This window comes from Peromyscus maniculatus, chromosome 14, assembly GCF_049852395.1.
Source record: "Peromyscus maniculatus bairdii isolate BWxNUB_F1_BW_parent chromosome 14, HU_Pman_BW_mat_3.1, whole genome shotgun sequence".
Taxonomy (NCBI): domain Eukaryota; kingdom Metazoa; phylum Chordata; class Mammalia; order Rodentia; family Cricetidae; genus Peromyscus; species Peromyscus maniculatus.
In genome coordinates this window covers 49,560,517-49,583,875 of record NC_134865.1, presented here as the reverse complement: position 1 = coordinate 49,583,875, position 23,359 = coordinate 49,560,517, and the positions used below count along the sequence as shown (strand labels likewise).

Genomic DNA, 23,359 nt, shown 5'->3' with positions numbered 1-23,359 from the left:
ATTTCTACTAATCTATAAGTTGCCACTTGGCTCGCGGCTTACTAGTATCTTAACATCTGCTTTTCATCGTGGCGGCTGGCAGTGTCTCCCTGCCTTAGCCTCCCACTTCCCAGAATTCTCCTCTCTCCTTGTTCCATCTATACTTCCTGCCTGGCTACTGGCCAATCAGTATTTTATTTATCAATCAATCATAGCAACATATATTCACAGCATATAGGACATTCCACAGCAACACTGTCTCAAAAACAAAACAAAATTTTAATTCATAACATCTATTTTAACAAGTATTTGAAAGAAATGTATCAAGAACAGGAATGTTAAATTTGAAATAGCTGTATCATATAACATTTATTACTACTGAAAACAAATATTCCCTGGGAGAACATGATAGGTCATTCTTTTTTTTGCTGGGGATTAAACTCAGTCATGGACTTGAGTATGCCACACAAATGCTCTATCACTTATGTGGTATTTCCAGCCCTTCGCTCTTACTATGTAACTAAAGCTGGCCAGGAACTCATTATGTAGCTGAGGATAGCCTTGAACTCAATCATCCTGAATCAGTTCCTACCTGTTGGGATTACAAACCCGGGATTATGACTAAATCCAGAGTGTCTTTGATATTCTGAAGACCTGAAAAGTATACAAGTATATTGGGGCTTTTCTGATTACACAGTGAATTCTTAGACACTTTATATGTATTCAATTCAGTAGGTCATTTTAGAACAAGTATGGCATACCATATACCAAAACAGCATCCCACAGTTCCTTTAGGAAGCACTGCACTTATTCCTAAAATGCTATCACTGCTAAAAGCATCAAGATCCAACTTTTGCAAATGCTTAAGAATCTTAACACGTTTTTTATAATATTGTCAGAAGTGACAAATCTTCATACATTAAATATTGTTTTAATTTGGGGATATTTCTGGCCATTATAAAGTGGCTTACCTAATTTAGAAATAACACTTTTGTGCAAAAAGTGTGACTATGAAATATGAAACAATTTTTCTTATGTTGCTATAATAACACCACCATTACAATATATTTATAACTATATTCCCCTCCTCCACAGAGCTCTGCTCTGTGGGTAACCACTCATGTATTCTACAGTGTTGGGCAAAAATAAATTTCAATAGTTTTATAGTCATACTTCCTACTATTATCAATAATACAAGAAGTCCTAAAGGTTTCTGAGTCAAGTTACTAAATATCTGAAAATAATTATAGCACTCTGATCTTTAAATTTCACTATTCACTCTTTCTCATACTGCATGGGAAATGCACACCAGCTCTTTGGCATATACCTGACACCAGCCTACTCAAGTCTGTTGTTCACTCCTGTTACAGACACACTTACATATATACACAGACATGCATACACACTCCTATTCTTTTAAGTACCCACATAAACATCTTTGTCCTAGCCTGTTACCTATCAGCTCTGCTCTAAGTCTGTTTCCCCTGCAATAGCCATGCTTTTTTTTAATTTGAAAAACAGCCCAATCCCATCTGACTACTTTGAGCCCAGGTTGGCACAAATTTAAGCTAAAACTGTTATAGCCTGCCTTTTACGCACAAAGCAAAATAATAAAGCAGCACGGTCTTTTTCTCATCTTCACAACCAAAGTCTCCCCATTCTCAAGCACAGTTGTGAGCACCTGAAAGTCCAGCACTCAGGAGGCAGGGCAGGAGAAAGGATAAGGCCAGCCTGGACCAGAAACCCTATCTCAAGGGGGGGGGGGGGAGCACTAACTGTTCTCAGAATTACGCACATGAACTAAAATAATACTCACGAAAATGTTTAATTACCCAGTGATGGTAATTCCAAGCAGACTCAAATTTATTCACTGCTGAATCCTCTTGTATAGCATGCCTTAGTTTGTTCAGGATGCTATAACAACATACTTGATACTGAGCAATTTATGAAGAACAGAAATGTGTTGATCCCAAGACAGGGCAATACAAAGATCAAAGTTCAAGGCTCAGATCAGACATCTGGTGAGGGCTGGTTCTGCTACACCTTCTTTTATCATTATTATTTGTGTGTGTGTGATGTGTGTGAGTGCAAGCAGGGGTGTGCAAAGGCACACGTGCAGTGGTCAGAGGATAATCTTCAGGAGATGGTTTACTCCCTCCACCCAGAAATCTGGAGATTTAAACTGAGGCTTGTGGAGCAAGTCCTTTTAACCTCTAAGCCATCTCAACAGCTCATTAAAGTCTCTCTAGTGGGAAGAATGGATAGGTTCCCTTGGCACTAATCACATTCTAGAGAGCTCTGGCCTTACCACCTAACCACTTTTCAAAGTCTGCACACCTCTTATTACTTACTATGAAGGTTGGTTTCAACATGTTAGCATGTGATTTAGGGGTACACAAACATTAAGACCATAGCAGACATGGCCCATTTCTTTATATTATTCAGAATATGACTCTAGTTAAGGATAGTAGTTACACAGTTAAGATACAGTCAAGGAAAATACCAGAGATTATCTACCTAGCTTTGAAGGAAAAGAAAGAGGCCTGGAGAGATGGCTTAGCTGTTAAGAGCACTGGCTGATCTTCCAGAGGGCCTGTGTTTAGTTCCCAGCAACCACACAGTGGCTCACAACCATCTGTAATGAGATCTGATGCCCTCTTCTGGCCTGCAGATATACATGCAGCTAATAAATCTTTAAAAAAAAAAAATTAAGAGAATTTTTCTGGGTGGTGGAGCACGCCTTTAATCCCAGCACTCAGGAGGCAGAGCCAGGCGGATCTCTGTGAGTTCAAGGCCAGCCTGGTCTACAGAACAAGATCCAGGACAGGCAACAAAACTACACAGAGAAACCCTGTCTTGAAACACCCCCCCCCCAAAAAAAAGAAAGGGGGGAGGGGGACTAGCCCCTGAGTCATAAGAGAGAACTAGCTCTGCCCTACACTAGCTACAGCGTATAGGAGAGCAGGCCTTTACCTCGCATGGGCAGTACACTTGAGCTGACCCTGTTGTTGGGGTCACAGGTGAGCCAGCCCTGAGGGCATGAGAGTTGACTCCGCCACCACCCCCCATTCCCCCTACAGCAATCAAGAGAGAGGGGCCTGCACCTTGCCTGGGCAAAACAGTAAAGCTGCGTTGGGTGAGCTAGCCAAGGCAGTACTGGAGAGCTCATCCAGGGAGTACAGAACCAGGGCTATGAGTTGGTCACCCCAACAACCACTGAATCTACCAACTGCTGGAGCATGTGAAGGGGATGAACCTACAGATCCAAAACAGCAGAGTCTCCATGACACAGGACAACAACAGAAAAACCAAGGTGAGCCCCAGTGACAGCCCATTATCAGTGGTGGAGCAGAAACCAAAGGCCTTGAGCCAGACCCATGGTAATGAACACTTGCAAGTAACAATGAACAGACGAAAGGGTAAACTGAGTGTCTCGACAGGCCACACTACAGCTTCCACAACAAGATTCTTTTTTTGTTTTTGTTTTTGTTTTTGTTTTGTTTTGTTTCTTTTGTTTGGGTTTTGGTTTTGGTTTTTTTAATTTGGTTTTGTTTGGAGGTGAGGAGGTTGCAAGAGCAGAGGGTGGATGTGAGAGGACAGGGAGATAAGCAGGATTAGAATGCATGATGTGAAATCCATAAAGAATCAATAAAAGTAAAAAGTAAAAGAAGTGGGAGGAGAGAAAGAGAAGGACAGCAATGGTGAAGCAAATTTTCAAAACTGCTTTAAATCTGCATTTTCCCAGTTTGTAATTTGTTTGTTTCTTTCTTTATTTTTAAGCAGGGTCTCATTGGCCCTCCTTCCTCAGCCTCTGCAGAATTGACAGGTATACACTATCATGCCCAGCTTCTTAGATTGTAATCTTAATTAGTTCCAAATAAATGTGATTTTTTTTCTTAAAAAAAAAAAAATAGAAGAATAAAATTACTGAGAAGGAACACAGTAGATAAGAAATTCAACTCGACAGCAGGAATACAAATAACCTAATTTTAAAAGTAGGCAAAAGGACCTAAATAAGAATTTTTCAAGAAGAACACAATGAAGAAATTCAAATCAAAACCACGATCTCACACCTGTTAAAAGTGACTACTAAACAGGTGTGGTGACACACATCCTCAGTATCTGAAGAGGGAGGCTGAGGTATAAGTATCCACAGTTCATGGCCAGTCTGGACTATATAGCAAGAAACAGAGTAACTCCCTAAATTATGTTAACTTAAAATAAGAAAATTCCTTATTTAAGATAAGAGTTAACCACAAACAGACATGACAGCAAGACTGGATAAGAATATGAAGAGACGGAAACCCTTCCTAGACTGCTGGTAGCCATGTGAACTGGTACAGCCATTCTGGAGGGTCCTCTAAAACTTAAACATAGAATCAACATACGCTCCAGTGACCCACTTCTGGGTATACAAAGAGAATGAAACCGGTATGTCAAAGACATCTCGGTGCCCATATTCACTGTAGCATTATCTCTAACAGCTAAAATAGAGAACCAACCTAGGTGAAATCACCAGTAGATAAGTGAGTCACCTGCCAGGGTGGGGCTTGGGGCCCACACCTTAATCCCAGCACTCAGGAGGCAAGGGCAGGCCAAACTCTGGGAGTTAGAGAGCTCCAGGCCAGCCAAGGTTGTTATATGGTGAAATACTGTCTCAAGAAAGAGAGAGAATGAACAAACAAAAAAAAATACACCAGTCTCTCAGCACCTGGGGGAGAGGGGGAGTAAGCTCTAGAATAGCCCCTCCCACTGATAACTGAAACCACAGATGCCCAAGTGCCTTATATAAAAGGGCACAGTATTTGCATATAACCTGTAGTAGGATGCACAGAACCCCACTTTATACTTTCCTACTATATACTTTACACAGATGATTATTTGCAATACCAAATACAGTGTGAACGCTTTGTAAATAGCTAACACATTTTTTAGTGGAAAAGTCTACATGAGTTCCAATTCTTTACAAGCATTTTTAATTCTTGGTTTGCTGGAAAGGGGTGTTATTGTTTTGCTTGTGCAATATTGAAGATAGAACCAAATGCCTCATAAATATTAGACAAAGGTAATGAACCTGAGCTACAACCCAGTTCTCTAGACTGAATTCAGGCATGTGGAGACCAAAGGCATGTGCATGCGCATTCGTGTAAAATGGAACTTTATTCAGCCTTTAAAAGTTATAAAACATGGGGCTGAAGAGGTGCTCAACAATTAAAAGCACTTGTGCTCTTCCAGAGGACCAAAGTTTGATCCCCAACACCCACACTGAATGCTCACGACCTGTAACTCTAGCTCCAGGGAATCCAATGCCTTCTTCTGGCTTCCATAGACACTCTTAAACACAAACATAAATAAATTAAAATAAATTAAAAAAAAACTTTAAAAAGGAAATCCTATCTATAAATAAGGCTTTTTAGTATATTGGTTAAAAAAAAAAGCAGGTGCAAAAACACCACTCTGACCTTCCATCTTTTTCTTAAAAGTGGAAATGAAATTCCCATGTGGAAAAAAAAATGCTTTCCCTGTACTTAAAAAGTAAGCCAACATACTTATCAAAGTTGGTAAGCTGAAACCAAGAGAACTGTGTACAAAGTTTGTTAAAGGATCTCTTATTTATTCAGCCACCCAATACAACTTAGCCACCTTTTCACAAGCTGCCAATTGACCATGTAAGAGTTCCACTCTGTCACTAGGTCTTCGTTTCCTGATGAGGGGTCAGTGTAGAAGACCTGTACTAAATAAATTTGTATGTGTTTCTTCTACTCATCCATTTTATGTTAACGTCATTTTCAGACCCAGATTGAGGGAGAAGAAACACTAAAAGGATAACTAAGTTTCCTAACAATGTTAAGATGAACGTGGGGAACACCATACAAAGTGAAACAAACAAGTTACAGAAAAACAAACACTGCATGACAAGGTCATTTGTATGTGGGATTTTAAGAAGGCAAACTCACAGAAGCAGGAAATAGATGGTAGGTACCAGGGACTCAGGGCAAAGAAGAAAAGGAGAGGTACTGAGGAAGGGTACAAAGTTCCACTGCAGCATGCTTTCTGCAGGACAAATACAGTCTAGAAATCTAATGCACATTTGGTGATGATGGTGATGATAGTTAGCACTACTGTCACGCACACTTGAAATCTGCTAAGAGAAATTGTAAATGTTCTTACAATATAAGAAACATAGTTATTATATGACATGTTTTACTGCAGTAGTCTTTTCTTAAATTTCACATTTATATCAATAATGTTATACACTTTAAATATATAATCTTTATTTGCCAATTATATCTCAATAAAACTAGGAGTATTTTTTTTTTCCTTTTCCTTTTCAAAATAAATAGCTGGTGGGATGGTGCGTACAGGAATACAAGCACCAGGGAGGCAGGAGGCAAAGGCAAGATCACCAGTTCAAAGGCGGCCAGGCTACAAAGCAAGACACTAAATAAACAAGCAAGCTTCTTTCTATATGCCAGGTCCTTTTCCTTTTCCAGATCCCAAAATAGGGAACTGACTTTCTATCCTTTCATTTGCAATAGAAGCAGACAATAACAGAAACTGTATAAAAATACACTGAGGAAATCTGCATACAATTCTTGATTTAAAAAAAAAAAATGCTTGTCATTAGTTCATTTGGGGTATTATCTGCACTGCTCTAATCCTGTGCAAACAGTTACAGATTTCAGGAGTTATTCTTACCTGCTACCTGGTCTGCTAAAACTGTTATAAAATGGACATTTTTGTTGATCTCATTTTTCATTATATCTTTGTGTCATTGCAGTTGAGCACTAATAGCATCTTTTTTATTGGGAGGAACTGCTCTTAACTGTACATTAGTAGGTTTCTTTAGTTCATCATTTGGCTATTTTTAGCAGGCATACTTACTCAGCATTGAGACCATCAGTATTTTGGGATACTTACAAATGAAAAATAACATATATCTCTGATTATACCCACACCTGACAATCTATATACAGTGTCAAGCTGTGCTAATATTTGGATAATGAAGGCCAAGACAGCTGTAATTCTGTAAGAGGAAGCAGTCAGGGTTCCTCAGTAACCCTCCATTCCTTAAACCATGAGGATCAATTTACCAACAAAAGAAAGGGATTTTTTGGCCTCGAGAACTTCAGTAACCACCTTCCTAAGCCCTAGAATTTTGTTAAACTTTCTAAAAGAATAAGAAAAGTCTAAAACTTATGTTTAAAAAGAGAGCAAAATGTTTATCATGGCTTAGCTGATTCTGAATAGTTTTCTCAAAATTATAATCTTTTGACATTTGATTTGTGAATGAATGCTCAAAGGCAAGACATCAAAACTGTAACCACTTGCTACTAAACTGAACCAGTCTGATCCTAAATGAGTAAGGCTCTAGTTATCAAACACTCTCTCCCTGTGAACTCCCATGGACAGGGAACACGGATGTTCATTTTAGACGGAGTTCTCTTTAGTGAATCTTGGTATTCTGTTTTGCTTTTTACAATGTATTATTGCAAAGAAGCACACAAAGATAAATAATTCATTTTCTTAAAAAACAGCTCCTTGTAGTCAGGAACTCTAAGGACAAAGACAGAAATAACTTAAGAGACAAGAGCATGCATTCCAGGAAACTAGGAGACAATAATGTTAACTGGCAACTTTTCTAATCCCATACTACCTTCCTCTGTTGTTTTTGGTGTTAAGTACATGTTCCACCACTGAGATACATACCCACCATCTCATAACCCTTTTCAAATGAAATTACAATCATTTTCACTTAACAAAGTTAAAAGATAAAATAAATGAATTTTTTTTTTTTTTTTTTTTTTTTTGGTTTTTCGAGACAGGGTTTCTCTGTGTAGCTTTGCGCCTTTCCTGGAACTCACTTGGTAGCCCAGGCTGGCCTCGAACTCACAGAGATCCGCCTGGCTCTGCCTCCCAAGTGCTGGGATTAAAGGCGTGCGCCACCACCGCCCGGCATAAATGAATTTTTTTAAAAAACTGGTATTCTGGTCTTTTGTCTTTGCCTCAAAAAAATTTTTTTAAAAAATGAAATCATTAGAACAAATCTATGCAACATCAACTAAAGTTTTACCTGAAAAGTCTATGAACTTAAGAGGAAAAATACATCATAAAGATAAAGATAGAACAGGACCTGGTGACATATGACTGCAATCCCAATCCCAGCACTCACAAGTCTGATGTGAGGATCACAGCAAATTTGAGGCCAGCCCGGGCTACAGATTTAGACCAACAAAAACAAAATGAAAAGCAAAGACAGGCTTATCAAACAGGCTCTGATTCTCTGAGCCTCTGTCTGCAAGGACTGCTCCCAAGCCCCAGACACTAGACATAGTAGAGAAGCTATTAAGTATTTCCCATCTTCAACAATAAGCTAACTTTACTATCAATTGTATTAGAAATATATGAAGTAATTATAAAATCAAATCATTTATAAACATTGGAATACATTTAGTTTGATGGTTGTATTTGGTCTGTGAGGAAGATTGTTTTGTTTTGTTTTGTTTTTGTCTTTCTGGTCTTGTTTTCCTATTTGTTGGTTTAAGACAATGTCTCTACCCCTAGTGAGTCTTAAACTTCTAACCATCTTGCCTTGAACTCCACACTCCACTTATACAGCGCTAGGGATCAAGATCCTATCTGATACTTTATGCATGTTAGGCAAGCACTCCACCAGCTAGGCTGCATTCCCCCAGCCCGTTAGCTTGTGCTATCTATACCCTAGGCACATTTCTTCTAGTTCCAAGTACTAAGATTTGACATCTTGTTTAAATGATATTTCCCCCTTACAATGTCATTTTCTGGTTAAAAAAAAAAAAATTACAAAGAATTATTGTTTTAGGTAGTAAAGCATGTGGGGAGGTACTAGGTTTGGCAAATAAAGTCTTCTTGAAGAAAAAAAAAAAATCAGTGTAATGGCCTGTGTCTATAATCCCAGAACTTGGCAGGATGAGTTCAAGGCCAGCCTGAGCTATATCTAGTGACTGCCAGGCCAACAACGGCTATAGAGTAAGATCTTGCCTCAGAAAAGAAAGTAGACAAGCAACGTAAATGAAAATAACCCTTTATCACTAGGCATTCTGTGGTGTACAAGAAAAACTCTTCAACTGACATGCATGGCCTAATTCCACAACCCCTGTTTGACCCACATTATACTGAAAGGAAAATGTACAGTATCCTATAAATTCTATAGTCCCCTGGGGATTTTTAAAAAGGCTCTTTAAAAATTGTTGTAAGTGTGTGTTTACTTTTAAGCCCATTTGATTGTCTCATTACAATGAACTACAAGTTAAAAACAATTCAAACAGCAATCCGTTCTACTTTGTGGGGGAGAAATGTAAGCCAGGGAATAAGAGAACCAAAGGGAATCCTGCACCCATCCTACTCCAGTCTTACTCCGCTGAAAAGCACCAAATTCAGACACACATAGAGTATTCCTCTGTTTTCAGAGTTGCTTACTATCTTACTTTTGTTTCCTTTTAAGGAAGAAGTGAACTGACTTTTTTTAAAATCTTGCATTTGTAAAATGAAATACTTCCAGATATACAAGTATGCTATAAAATGTGTGCATCTATCATTTAGTTAAACCAATATGTTTTTACTATGCAATTTATAAAGTAAATCAATAACAACCACTGCATGGAAAGAAATCTATTTTTTAATTAGCACTAGTAAGGTTCTATTTACTTAAGTGAAGAATGTGAATAATAAAAGGCTCAATCACTATCCTCAAAAAATAAATATCTTAATGATTTTTAAATGCACACCACTATCAATTTCTTTGTGTGCTTCTAAAGAACAAATCAAACACATTATAGTTTAGAAATTAAACAAGATGCCACAGATCACAAAATAACTATTCTATATTCAAACAAATTTAACATCATATAGGATTACAAAATGACCTTGAGACTTTGCTGTCCAACTACCCCTGCTGAAATTATCCATTTTTGACAGAGAAAACTCACTACACGGTGGATGTATCTGCCCCTCCAAGACCCAACTTGAAGCCTTTTATTTTACTTTATAGGTAGTACAGATGTTTATAAAGCAAAAACACTCAATGTGCACAAAGGGTCAAGAACACATCTTCAATTTTAATGCACTGCACAAGAGGAGTAAGAAAATGCCAAGACATACTCAAGTTTTAGCACACACTTTCAGAAACTGCACATGAGAAATTCAAGAAACTTAAACACCTTTTATTCAGGACGATTAATTTTTAAAACTAATTTCTAATACCCAATATATGCACCCCACAAATAACCATGTACAGTTAATATGTCCACCTCAATGCCCTCTGGTATTTTAATGAAAAATGTATACTTCTCCTGGTCATAAAAATCTGGTTTTAGATGTTTTAAAAGTTCAAACAGCTATTAAGCTACACTTTGCTTTGGCACTAGCTCCCCCTCCAGACCAACCTAAAATAACTGCATTTAAAAAAACAAACAAGAAACACAAATTTTTGTAACCCACTAGCAAATTTCAAAATTCATCACTGTTGAGGACATTGTTACTCCTTTAAAAAAAAAAAAGCTGGTTAGAATTTACTTTTTAAAAGACCATGTTATATAATCAGAATGCTTGTCTTGGTCTCAGTTCTATACACTTTAAATAAAACTGGTTTGTAGGAAAAACAACCTCAAATGACTTTAAATTTTAAAAACTCTTAAAATACAATCTGTAGTGTATCATATGTAAATTATGTTGAATCACTCTCCTAGTGGATCACAAGGCACCCTTCATATTAACTCACGATCTGATCAAAGACAGTTCTGCACGTTCCTGCAGTCTATGCAAGTCTCATTCCAGCTGTTCAGCTCTTCAACTCAAACAGAATTCTCCATTTACAGAACAGCAAACGGAAAACCCATGCCTTCCAACCACCCTGGTAGGCTCCTTATAGCCTATTCATCTCTCGTCCCCTACATTTTTAATCGGCCTGCAATTTCAAATGCTTGTATGGGCTAAAACACTGTAGTATTTATAATTAGGACTTCTTATTTCACGGGGACAGCAATGTACAGGACCGTATTATTGGCACAGACTTCTAGGGTGCCTTAAAGAACAGCAACACCTCACTCCTTTGCTTCAGTATACAATTTCTCTCCTAAAACACTTAATATATGATACACCCTTTAAAAGAAGTATGCATATAACATAGAAGTTTAATCAAAAAAATAAGCACTAAACCCCAAGAAGAGCAAAAAAAACTAAAATAAGACCTACTTAGAGTTTCTACGGAGCAAAGGCAAAGTCAGTGACTTGTGATAAATTTAACTCTCAAACTGATAAAACTTGCGTTGCATTTGTTCCCTGAAACCTTTAAGTTCGGAGTGACCTACGGGAGGGTCTAGTTTCCTGGGTTCACCTTGTGTTGTCTTAAAAGTAACGTGCAAAATCAGACACAAGCAGGAAAAACACCAATCTCCTTGCCTTTCTCAAAGGCCTCAATGTTTAAGGCAAAACGCTAAAAGCTTACCAGGGTGCTAAACCCTAACCATGACAATGCCATTTAACTTGAGAAATACGTCTCTGAAGATTGCAATGCCCACATCCAGAGAACAGGTGCTGCCAGGGAAAAAGCCCCTCAACTCCAGCAGGACAGACCTCGCTGAACTGATATGACTCATTTAACCTTCCCAAATAAGTTGAGACACTCCACGGCCGCCAGCTTGTCATTTGCAGATCAAAGGAAAGGGGGATAGCGAGGCACCCAAGCCATTAACTGCCCTGCCTCAGCCACTCGCCAGAGCGGATCTTTGTGCAGGTTCACCCCGATTCCCAGCCCCCGGAGTGCACACCGAACCCCCGCAAAGCAGAGGAACCCACCTTCCCACGGTCTGACCACCGGGACCCCGCTGCGGGGGGGGGGGGAGCGGTAGGTGCAGAGATGCGCTGAGGGACACCTCCCACCCCGCCCCCATCCCTCGGGTCCCGGGGCTCAGGCCCCTGCCCCTGAGCGGGGATGCGCGGCGCGACGGCGCCCCTCACCCTTACCAGCGCCGAGGCACCGCCGGGGCATCTCGGGGGCTCCCTCCCCACTTTTCCCGGGGCCGCTGGATGAGCAGCAGCAGCAGCAGCAGTTGCAGCAACAGGCCTGGGATCGGCGGGAGGAGGAAGGAGCGCCCGGAGCCCCGGCTCCGCAGAGCCCGCGCCCGCCCCGTCCTGGAACCCGCGGCGCGCGGGGGCCCGGCTCCCTAACGCCCCCTTACCCGAGGCGGGAGCGAGGCGGTCGGCGCCGTCCCCCGTCGCCACAGCCACACTGCCTTCAAGCTGCAGCTGGCCGCGCCGGGAGAGTGGGAGGGGTGGCGGGGTGGAGGATGCTACTCCCGAGACCGAAGGGAGAGGAAGAAACGGAAACAGGAACCGCGGCCGCCGCTTAACGGAGCCTTCGGCGCCACTGACTGAGGGAAAGCGCAAGGCGGCGCGAGCCAGGCAGCGGCTGACAGCGCGAGACCGAGCGCGAGCCGGGTCCAGGGCGCGCGACCCCGAGCAGCGCCGGCCCCATTCCGGGAGGAAAAGGGAGGGACGGGTCGGCCGGGAGCCGGGAGGGGGGCGGCGGGGGGGGCCCTGGAGCCGAGGGAACCCGGCCACTCGGGTCGGCCCGAGACCACGCGCGCACGCGCCGGAGTGGCTCCGACCCGGAGCGCAGGCGGGGGAAGCCTCCGGCCGGCGCGAGCCAGGGAGCGAGCGAGCCAGCCAGCCAGCGAGCGTGCGCGCGCGGACGGGGGCGCGCGCCCCCTCGGCGTCCCAGCCTTCTGGGGGAGGGCGCGCATGCGCCGGCCGCGGCCTCCTCCCGCGACCCTGGCATGTGCACAGGCTCCTCCCCCGTCCCCTTCCTCTGGGCGGGTGGGCAGCGGAGCTGCAGCATCCACGGGCCACGGCGGGGACCCGAGTTCCAGCCGGGCAGCGGGCGCGCGCGGGCCTCGGGCTCCGGTCCACGCCGGCGTTAGGCAGCCTGAGGGCCCGAGGCTGAAGGGGAACCGCAGTAGTCCCCGTGCCCCGGCGGCCGGGCCCAGCGCCCTGGGGCTCGGGCGGGCGCCGCGCTACTTTCGGGATGCTCTCGCGGCTCATCCGTTGCAGCGCGAGCACACAATGGCACCGCGGTGCACCGCGCGGTCCTGCTACCCTGCGGGCTCTGCCTCCGCTCCCGCACGAAGACCCCCTGCAGGGCCCGAGTTCGAAGCTCGGCCTCCCCGGGCCGCGGTTGCCACAGCCCTGCAGAGGCGGAAGTTTATTGAGTACGGGAGAAGGGAGGGAGAGGCTTTTCCCTAGGATGCCTCCTACCGGCTCGCACTCTGGGATCCTGGCGCCCGCGATGCTGAGCCGTGGGCCGAAGGACTACCTCAAACCGGCCCAGAGGGCGAGTGGAGCGGGAGGACCCAGCCGCGCCGCCCCGGCACAAAGTAGTCGCGGGCCGAAGGGGGTGCCGCCGTGGCCAATCAGAGCCGGGAGCCCAGTGAGTGGAGTGCGAACTGGCCAATCAGAAGGCCGGAAGATGAGCTTCCCGTGCCGAACTCTTCCCTGTAGCCTGGGGACCCAGATCCCAAGCGTGAGGGTGCAGCCGGGTGGCTGGGTGGAAAAGCTACCCTCAAGACAGTTATTCCTCTCGGCGCGGGTGTATTTAAGTAATATACTGTGATGCTTATCTCTTAGTAAACAGCTCTGGCCTTTTAGATGCTAAGTATCAAAGGACTCACAGAGAAGACATTAAAAGGGCCGAAGCCTGCTAAGAATGCAGTCTGCCTAATAGCGCTCATAAATTGCCAAAATTTATTCTAGAACAGGAACTGTGTTTCTGAAATGCAAACAGGACACTGCTTTCAATAAAGAAAGAAAAAATCCCGTGCCTTCAGCAACTCCGCATCCAAGAGCAGCTTTTCCAGACCTGTGACTGGGTTAATGTCAGCCCTGGAAATAAAGTACTCTGAAGTGTCCTATAGAAAACACACTAGTTTATCGAATGTCACGCAAAACTACTCAGGCAGGGGTCAGAATTATGTTCTAGCCGAAGAGTTTGGGTGTCCTCATTCAACAAATCGGTAGTCATTTATTAAATGCATGGATGCTAGCCATCTTCCTTAAAACTTGCAGTTAGGCTGTATGAGTCACTTTCTTTGGTTGGTGCAAACAGACAATTTTAGGCTAGTACCATACTTAGATGTATTAAAGGATAAAGTTTCATCAGTCGATAATCTGAATTATTTCCCCTTTTGCGTGAATATGTGTATGCCAAGGATGTGTTTTCCCGTGGACTATACCCACAGCCTCGAACATTTTTAGGAGTCCGTGGTAGAATATTTTCTTTGGGATGTAAACACATCCCAGATGTTTTCAAGGGAAAAGAAAAGGAACCATTTCTAGCTAACACACATTTTATGGTTTGCAGTCCTTGAAGATCTCCATGTTGAAAGCTTTATGTTTGCCTCAGACCTTCTGGTCCTTTAATCTGGCCTTTAATTTTAAATATTAAATTTCTAGGAATCAAAACATTTATCTTCCCCACCCACTTCCTATCCAAATAATAAGAGTAGAAATATTTGTCAGGAGCTTAGCACGCTTTTGTAGGATAGCATACTATATATGAAAGTGCCAAGCTGATGGCTCTGGGATACAGGCAGAAAGGAGTTCGTCAGCAGTTCTGATCTGGGCTCCGTGTGACAGGATACTGTTATGGAAGCTCTCCCTAGGACATGCCCAGGGTGTAGCTACCATCACAGAACTGGGAGTATCAGCTACCCAATGGGTAGGAACAAGCCTTTACACACTCAGTTCCAGGCCAGTAAAGAATTTCTGGAAAATTCACTTCAAACAGAACTACTTACTGGCCTCCTTCAATGCAAACAACAGTCTCAGCCTTTTAAAAACTGCAATCCTAAACCAATCGTGGTTGTATATGCCTCTAATCTCAGCACAGAGGAGGGAAGTCTGAGGCAAGAAAACTGTTGTGAGTTAGAGTCTAGCCTGGACTATCTAGTGAGTTCAGTGCCATCCTTGGATGGAGAGCCAAACCCTGTCTCAAATAATAGTAGTGATTAATTGATTCAAAAATAAAAAGGGGGAGGGAAGCTCAGTTTTAGGGAGTCCTTGTCTAACATACTACAAGTCCTAATCCAACCTCCAATACTATAAAGGAAAAAAAAATGTATTATTACATTTCCTCTATTCTCTGCGAAGGGCCCCCTGAAACTCAGATCTTTGCCTTGCCATGTAAAGTTTCTGAGAGCGTGTCCCTGCGCAATCCTCTCCATCACTCACAGAAAGCGTCCCTTTTGCGAGCGTTTTCTGTAGGGCCTCCCACTCTGTGGCTGAAACTCCTCACTCTCTTTTCTCACTCCAGATGCTCACTTGTGACTCCACTCCCCGGTTCCTGATTTGCATTAGCCACCTCATCCTCCCCTGCTCCCTCACCAAATGCAGTGATGGGCCTGTCTTTGCTTACCCTCAAAATCACAGACGGGTTCTACCCAAGAAAAGCGTTGTCCGAACTTTCTCCCTAACCCTGCCAGCTCTCCGTTGTCCTGTGGTTCAGCCTGGATCAGTGCTTAGTCATCAGCTAGAACTGTGGAGACTTGAATGTGAGGTGAGAAGGAGTCAACCCTTAGATAATGGAAAATATCAAAATGAAAGTGAAGTACCTGAGTGGCCATTGTACTAAGAGATTAGCTAGATCAAAGTTAATGAACTTGAATGCTATCACATTCCCTAAGTTGTGAACATTCATGTAGAAACTTGTTTGAAATTTACTACCATTTTATTATGCCTATAATAAAAATAATAGTGAGGGTGTAACATTGCTGAGAACAAGGCCCCACGCTAAACTCTCTTTTTCCATCATTTAATTCTCAAATCAAACCTTTGAGGTGGAGCCTATGACTAGACTGGGGGAATCAATATGGTCTCAGGGGTACATGAGGCTCTCAGGAGACTCAGTAACAGATGCTTAGGAAGTAATTTATGTTTTTCCATCTCTACCGATGAATACCAAGTGATGTCGCTCTGAAAACATTGCCTTTTTTTCTTTTAAAGATTTATTTGTTTTTATGTGCATCGGGTTTTTTTTGCCTGCATGTATATCTGTGCAAGAGTGCCAGATCCCCTGGAACTGGAGTTAGAGACAGTTGTGAGCAGCTGGGAATTGAACCCGGGTCCTCTGGAGGAGCAGCTGGTGCTCTTAACTGCTGAGCCATCTCTTCAGCCCCTGAAAACATTTTTAATAACTTTTCATTTTCTCTGTTTTACAGTGGCTGCCATACACCATTTCACCTCTTTAGTATTCTATTTTGCAGGCAATCATACAAAGGACGATTCTGTTGCTACTGTAGACAAGAAGATGGGACCTGGAATAATGAAAGCCACTTTTGAGCAAAGTCCTCATTCAAAAGCTAGAGCTAATCCTTCCCACCAGGAGAGTAAAGGAAGTGACTGGTTTAAAGGCTGATGAAGCGAAGCCGACTTTCCCACTGACTTGCCTCCCAGTTGAAATCCCTGTCTCCACTAAGTGTAAGCCTCAAATACTTCATACTGCTGACTTGTTTGCTACTCACTCCAGCATCCTCCTTCTTAATAAGAGTTTCTTGTTTTGTTTTAATTTGCTAGCTTTTTTAGGCAACCACTAAAGAAGGAACTCAACCTGGGTCTGCTGTTCCCAGAATGGTAGAGAACTTCAGAATTTACCCTTCCCTTGCAGACATCAGAAAGGTTCCACCTGCCCTCAGCATTGGGTTTGCAGTCAGGCCAAGCCATGAGACAAGTGGTAGCCTCTCTATGATTGCTTGTCAACAGGAGTGATATCAATTCCAGGTACAGTATAAGTCCTTACAGTATTTACTACTACTTAGCCTCAGGATCTGCATCTGTGGCTTTTTACATTATGATGATGATGATGATGATGATGATGATGATGATTACATTTACATGTGGGTGGGGGCTCGAGCACACGCATGTGCGCATGTGTGAGCACAGGTCACAGCAGCACTCCGGTGGGTGGAAGATCAGTTCTTTCCTCTTTCCTTTTACCAGATCAGTCCCTGGGATCACACTCAGGTCATCGGGCTGGGTGACAAGTGCCTTTGCCCGCTGAGCCATGGGCTCACTGGTCCAGTGTTGGTTTTCCTTGCAGGTGCTTCCCACAAACCTTACTTCGAAACAAGGTTTTGGGAAGTTTCCCATGTCAGCTTTGTCCAGCAGTCGGGAGGCATACACCACCACATGCAGTGAGACTACTGTTGTTAAAGATGGTAACGCCTTTGAGTCCAGGCTCCCAAACAAGGACCCCATGAGGCAACCCATCCGCCGCCTCCTTCGCATAGTTTGAGCAAGTGCTCTAAAAGCCACTGAGATTTGGCTGTATTTTTTTTTACTGCAGTGTGACCTAGAATCTAAGTTATATTAGGTTGATTTGTGCTAGAATCAGATTCTAATTAATCCCCTTACGATTATTATACTCCTGGAATAAACCAGCCCCCCCCCCCCCCCCCCCCCCGGTCAGGCCAAAAGGAAGACTTTGAATCCATGCTTGGGAGAGAGGATTCTGTTCTCTCCCCTAGGCATGAATACATCAGCCTGAAAACCAGAGTGCAGCAGACAGCAGTGGTACCAAGACAAGCTGCTCTTAAAAAGGCCACACTAAAGACAACAGTGAGACAGGAACACCCAAAGATGTGATTGAGCTGATGATCTTACCGCTTGGGAAGGCTCCTCCTTCTGAACTTTTAATTCTGCAAAATATGGGCCCCCCTATAATGCTGTAGGTAGAAACTTCCTTTTGTATATGTTTAATTCCATCACGGTTTTCAACAAAGGACTGCTAGTTCAAGAAGGACTCAAAAATATAGGATGCATTAAAAATATTTTAAAACATTAACTTTCATTACTGCCTTCTGAAATATCTCTGTTGATATATGGGAGAAGTAATTTAATTTAATCCATTCTTTTTTAGATGAAGAGATTAAGGTAAGATTACAAGTTTTATCTAACTCATCTAGCTCCATTATGGCAGACATGAGGGCTGAAAAAAAAGACCAACTAATAACTTATGTTAAAAAAATTGAACTGTCAGCAAGGTGGTGGTGGCTCACGCCTTTAATCCCAGCACTTGGGAGGCAGAGGCAGGTAGATCTCTATGAGTTTGAGGCCAGCCTGGTTTACAGAATGAGTCCCATGGACAGCCAGGGCTATCTGTTGCACGGAGAAACTCTGGTTAGAAAAAAAAAATTGGGCTGTCTAGACCAATGGTGCTCCCACCTAACAAAAATCCCAATACCAGACATAAGAAGCCCTCTTTTGATTTGTTGGTCAGGGCTGTCCAAGAGACTCCCAAAGCATACAATCTATTGCTATTGTCCTTGGTTGCCTTGGGGAAGAGTTGGAAGGTAAGCTCCTATTGCTGGAAACACCATGCACTTCAGAAACAGGGCCCAGAGGCCCCTGAGCTTGAGCTGACCTGAATGTCCCTTCCCTGGGCCTTCCCTGAGGACTAGCTTTCATGGTACTAGAAGGCATGCAAGCTTCCAAATGAGGGAGGTAAGTACAACCTACTCAACTATGAAGCCTGTGAACCACATTGATGACCAACATGGAACAAAAGGGTGCAGTACTTGGTGGTAACCAACAGCTCTCTAATTGGACTTACTACCCACTCAACAAGAGGGAAAACATTCATGGTAATGGAAACCTAGCCAACTACCCAGGGCCAATGAAGTCATGGTTATTGGAGGAGAATCTATAACCACTAATTTACTAAGCTAGCACAATCCCTAGCAATGACCTATAAATATCGGTCCTTGTATCCCCAGGAAATGTAGTCATCACCCCTCACCAAGGAAACCTCTCTTTGCAACAGATGGAGACCACTACAGAATACCATGGACAGTCAATATACATAGTTATGGAACCCAGTCCCAATGCATGTATCAATAAAACACTCCCCTATCTAAGGCTCAGGGAGCATTGTGGAAGAGGGGATGGAAAAACCTTAAGAGCCAAAGGATCAGGGAGTTTGCTGTGAGCCTGAGTCTCCTGGTAACATCAAAAACTACACCAAATGAGAGCTGAGCAAGGATGACACCAAATGGTCATGCCAAAGTGAACAGGGGAAAAGCCCATGAGGCTTCCACCCTCCACGGGAGAGGGGGTCTTCCCAAGAGAAGAGCACACCAGTTGGTTATCCAGTGCCAAATGGTCAGTCCCAAAAACATACATGCAAATAACATCATACAAACTCAATGGGGTATAGTTAGGAATATATATATGACAGTGGAAAAAAGGAGCCATGAATTTGAAGGACAGTGGGGAGGAAGACTTGGGAGGGTTTGAAAGAAGAAAAAGATTTTAAGTGGAAAAAGGAATTAGAGTATTGCTCAGAGTCCTTCCTAGCATGTGCAAGGGACTGGGTTCAATCGCCAGCAGCACTAAGGAGGCTTAGTCAAGAAGATCACATGCTCAAGGCCACCCTCAGACCCATAGTGAGTTTGACCTGTATAGAGGACCCTGTGTGTGGCACACACACACACACACACACACACACACACACACACACACACACACCACAATAATAGTAATAAAACTAAGAAAAATCACCATAGTTTCTAATTCAAGACAGAGAACTGGATTGAGGCAGTATATTATCCTGGTAGTTGAAAACTTGGGCTGGGGAGATGACTTATTTGGTGAACTGCTGCCCATGGAAGCATGAGGACCTGAATTCAGCTCCCCAGCACCCACGGTGGCATGCACTTGTAATCCCAGCACTAAGGGAGCCCAAGACTAGAAGACTCCTAGCACTTCGTAGCTGAGAATAGTGAGGTCAAGATTCATTGAGAGGCCTTGCCCCGGCAAACAAAGTGGAAAGCAACTGAAGAAGACACCCAATGTTGACTCCTAACTTGCACACACACACACACACACACACACACACACACACACACACACACGTGCGCACAGCTGGTCTTAAATCAAGTATAGATTGAGCTGGAGAGATGACTTAGTGGAGAAGAGACTTTGTTGTGCAAGTAAGTATGAGTTCTATCCCAAGACAGGTTGGGTGGCCCGTCAGCCTAGATGAAACACCAAACCAGATTCAGTGAGAGACCTTCTCTTATGGGATAAGACAGAAAGGGATGGAGGAAGACACCCACCATCTTCCTCTGGCTTCTGCATGAATGTGCATGGGCACGCGCATATGCATTTATCATACCACCATACACACACATAAAACCCAAGTATAGTTTATTTAATTATATATATGACCTTAGATAGATTATCTAATCCTAAATTCAGATTTTTCTCTCTGTAAAGGGGATAATAATAGTTTACAGAGCTATAAATGAGTCAATGACTCAATATATTAAAAAGCACAGAGCATAATGCCTAACACACAGTAAATATTATATGCATTTATATAGCCTTGTTAAACAGCGGTTATCTGCAACTACTTTTGTTCACATCCTTACTAAAAATTTAACTTGGACCACCAACCTGCATTTGTTGTTGTTGCTGTTGTTGTTGTTTTTCAAGACAGGGTTTCTCTGTGTAGCTTTGTGCCTTTCCTGAAACTCACTTTGTAGCTCAGGTTGGCCTCCAACTCACAGAGATCTGCCTGGTTCTGCCTCCCCAAGTGCTGGGTTTAAAGGCGTGTGCCGCCACCAACCGACCTGTATTTTTACATCACATATGTAGACACTTCTCAATTGTTTGTGGTATGTGGTCAACATGCACCTTCCCTATGAGGAAACAATATATTGTTTCCATATTTCCATCCTGATGGCAACAGGGATAACATCCAAGGTACTGCCGACCGCCCCTTGGCCACCGTTCCCTGGGCAAGAGGTAAACCTGTCCAAAGAGACCCAGGAGTTTTGAATTTGGAAGACTGTTCCCAGCCTCACTAGATATCACATCTGAGAGATGTTACTGGGTGTAGTTTTTTACCAAGTGAAGAAAACTGTTCTGTATCGAGAGAATAAAGTCAGTGGAAAGAGGGAAGTAGAGAAGATGGCTAACTTGTGAGTTTTTGTACTCAAATCCTCATTTACAGGTTTTCCTGACCAGTAGCTAAACTTTCGCCTTCTGTGTATATTTGTCTCTTCCTAGTGTTTCTTTGCCCCCTTCCAGTATGTCCTCCATTTTGCCTAATATGTTTCCACATGGGTTTACTTTAGGTGCAACTAATGTAACTCTATTACCATAAAGTGAAATAAAATAAAACAGGAAAAATCCTTAGGTTAATTATGTTCCTTGGTGACCCAGATGTCACTATCCAAGAATACCACCAGTGAATTTTTATCAAATGTGAAACATGGAAGGCACCTGTAGCAGAGACTTCAAATTATCTCTGTGCATTTATTATCTCATGTCACAAGCCCGCATTTCTACATGGTCCTGTTAAAACTCAAGGAGAATCTTACTTTTCCCGGTCTCCTTTGCAGTGAAAGTGGCCATCTAATAAAATTCTGGCTATTGAAATCTAGCCAGTTACCATGCATGTAACTTACAGTTTTAAAATTCCCGAAAAAGACAGAGAGAGACCATGCGGTCCCTTTTCTCCATCCTATTAGCTGGGTCAAGACGTGGAACCTTTTCAGGCACTTGGCATCCTCTAGGGGAGAGAGTTGCTGCCTGTGGCTGGAGTGACAGTGAGTTGAGGAGTGGGGTCCCTGACAACTTTGTGGGATCTCCATGCCAATCCTGGAGTGCTCAGCCCAATATTATTTCATGTGAAAAAGAAATAAATGTGAATTTCCCTAAGCCCCTATCATCCAGGTTTTTCTGTTACACTACGCCGAACCTAATCTTGATACAATAGATGCATTGTTGTTGTGATTTAATAAACTATATTAAGCTAGATCATTAGTGTAGTGGGTAGCCATTCCAGCTTGGATCTGGAAGTTCCAACCCCCATTGAGACTCTGGCAACTGTCACGCCTACGAGGCGGGGCCAGGGGAGGCGCCTGGAGACCCAAGATCTGGATGGGCGAGTGCTCTCTCTGTTCCGGGACCCTGAACGGTGGAGGTGGACCAAGCAGAGCTCCAGAGAACACCGCTGGACTGCGATACACCTTCCCCAGACCCTGCAACCTACCTTTCCCTTTTTGTAAGTTACCCACTAAATAAATCTTCCTTTTAACTAAGTGGAATGGCCTTAATAATTTCACCAATATCTGGCGCCCAACGTGGGGCTCGAACTCATGCCCCTGAGATTAAGAGTCTCATGCTCTACCGACTGAGCTAGCCAGGCTCAGATATTTAAGGATTAAAAAACCAAAAATAAGGACACAGACTGAGAAGGATGTAATAGGTTCAAGGTCAAGTGAAAATTCCAGCCAAAATTAATAATTGACCATAATACTTGCTCCAACAAGAATGAGCCTCTCTGGCGTCACCAATATTTGCCCAGCTTTACGTTGTATGAATTCTCCAGCCCGAGGCAATAAAGCCAGCTGGAGAAGGATAGTGGGAGAGAAAGTAAATCGCATTCCATATAACAAATACACATATGAAAATACCATAATGAAACCTAACACTTTATGTGTAAAAAATTTTGACTTTTGAAAAATAAAACAAAGAAATTAAGTAAGTTTCTATTTGAAAACAGAAGCCATTTAAGTTCATCTAAGGGAATATTAGATTATAAAGAAAAAGACTAACTCTAACCAAACTGATAGAAGACTAAAAAACCAGAAGCCCTACCCCCGGCCCCATCTGCTTATCTTGATCAACACTACATAGCATATTTATTGAATGAGTTAATTTTCATTGCAGTATAGCTTCCAGCAGAAGCAAGAACATAACCTCTGGTTAGTCAGGATCTTGTATGGTTTCCATGGAAACAAGCCCATATAAAGTCATAATTCAGAATGTAGATTCTAATGCTATTTGAATCTTGGCTTCTTCATTTAATAACTGTAATACTTTGGAAATGTTTTTTAGCCTCTCTGTTTCATGTGTCTATATCTGTAAAATGGGAATAATTATACTCTCTACCTCAGAGTTTTTGTGACTATTAAGGTTACTAATTGAAGGCTCTTGCACACAGAAGAGACACACAAAATAAATGCTGGCCATTTATAGCTCTGTAAAACACTGAGCAAGCCTTTGTGGACATTGTTGCTATCTGATCTAAATTCCAAAGTCAAGATAAAAAAAAAATAAGTGATTGACAAGCTTTCCTGGAGCAAAGGCTGAATGTCACTTTAGTTCTTGGGTAATGTAAAAACACAATTGTTGATATTTGAAACTAAGAGTAAAGGTTCCCAAAACAACACCCTGTAAACTGCTGGCATGATTTACAGGCAAACTTGTAAATCCATACAGATAGAGGTCAAGTGGGACTAACTTTTATTTATTTCAAAGCTGATCATTTAGTTTAAAGTCT

General features: G+C 42.8%; 1 protein-coding gene across 7 annotated transcripts in view; it reads right to left on the bottom strand.

The window, feature by feature from the left end:
• Positions 1-13,408, bottom strand: part of Fut8 (fucosyltransferase 8) — a 227,073-nt gene extending 213,665 nt beyond the window's left edge. For 2 of the 7 annotated variants that reach the window (XM_076550916.1, XM_076550919.1), the window contains exon 1: positions 12,198-12,559. The gene's annotated coding sequence lies outside the window, so the exon portion shown is untranslated. Of the gene's footprint in view, positions 1-11,982; positions 12,150-12,197; positions 12,731-13,272 lie in introns of those variants that run through there. The other 5 variants (XM_015991973.3, XM_076550917.1, XM_006973134.4 and 2 more) reach the window with 5 other exon arrangements.
• Positions 13,409-23,359: the final 9,951 nt, after the last annotated feature.